Source organism: Grammomys surdaster, unplaced genomic scaffold, assembly GCF_004785775.1.
Source record: "Grammomys surdaster isolate TR1022 unplaced genomic scaffold, NIH_TR_1.0 201, whole genome shotgun sequence".
NCBI classification, from domain to species: domain Eukaryota; kingdom Metazoa; phylum Chordata; class Mammalia; order Rodentia; family Muridae; genus Grammomys; species Grammomys surdaster.
Genome location: NW_021604646.1, coordinates 5,240,096 through 5,241,444, shown reverse-complemented (window position 1 = coordinate 5,241,444; position 1,349 = coordinate 5,240,096). Strand labels below are relative to the sequence as shown.

The 1,349-nt window shown below is 31.7% G+C and overlaps 1 non-coding gene across 1 annotated transcript; it reads right to left on the bottom strand.

Annotated features, from left to right (window-relative positions):
* Positions 1-613: 613 nt before the first annotated feature.
* Positions 614-732, bottom strand: LOC114623762. The gene has a single exon (XR_003711819.1). It is a non-coding gene; the product is annotated as a 5S ribosomal RNA (ribosomal RNA).
* Between the last annotated feature and the right edge of the window lie 617 nt (positions 733-1,349).

Genomic DNA, 1,349 nt, shown 5'->3' with positions numbered 1-1,349 from the left:
CAATTAATAAATAAAAGTTATTTGTTTTGAAATATTTATGGATTCCAGAGAACTTATTTAAATATTTGTGGATATGTAATTGATATAGAAAAGTAACCATATTAAAAATGGAAAAGATAAAATTTGGAGTAGATAATATTTCTTAATTTTTTCTAGAACTCATTTAAATGAGTTAAATAATATTTATTTGTATTAGTTTTATTTATGTGTACATATGTTATATGTTTGTGTATGTCTGTTTGCTTGTGTGAGTATATGCCACAATTTACTTTTATTTATTTTTATCTATGTATTATACATGGCATCCATTTGTATGTGTATGTGTTTGCCTGCAGCAGTGTATGTTACAAGAGTAGAGATGCCTCAGGAAGCCAGAAGAGTATATCAGAGGCTCTAGAACTGGAGTTACATGCTTTTGTTACTTTCTAGGAACTGAATGCAAATCCTCTAGAAGAACAGAAAATGTCCTTAACACATAATCCATCTTTCAGGCCCAAAGAATGAGTTTTTAGAGAACTTTTAAACTTGGTGCCAGAATAATAAGTGTTTATTGGAATATTGGGGTGTTTGTTTGTTTGTTTGTTGTTTGTTGTTTTTGTTTTTGTTTTTTAAAAGTCTACTGTACCCGGTATTCCCAGGCGGTTTCCCATCCAAGTACTAACCAGGCCCGACCCTGCTTAGCTTCTGAGATCAGATGAGATCGGGTGCATTCAGGGTGATATGGCCATAGACGGAATATTGGTTTTTTTGTAATCAGTGATTTTCTTCCTGTACTCACATTCCAGAAATCAGAAAGTCCAATTTCATGCTTAGTTACAGCCATGAGTTAGCCTTTCTGATTAGTATTTTCCCTACTACTTTCCTCTGACCTCACTGTTTGTTTTAACTATTACAAGTATATTATAAGAATTCCTATCAGCTGTCTCATTATGTATCTAAAGACATTTAGTGGAAAATTGAATTCTAATGTGACATACAATTTTGAAACATTTCAAGTTAATGTATATGATTTTTAATCTAAAACTGGTGGTAAATCATAGAAATATATTTTCTCTAAAATAAATAAAAATAAAAAAACACTCAAGGAGAAAAATGTTATGATTATATATAGTGTTGTGCTTTGATTTGTAACCAGCTGAGAAAAACAGCCCATTAACTGTAGTCACTAGTTCAGAAATCGAGACTGCTATCTTTAGTAACCATACAAGTGACAAATAATAGCATTTGAAACAATTCTCCCAAATCTACCCCACCCCTGGACTTGATTAATAACTGACAGTTTCCCTAATACTTGTCACCACTCATACTTTTAGAACAACTGAAGAAAGCCGTATTTGAATTCACAGTTG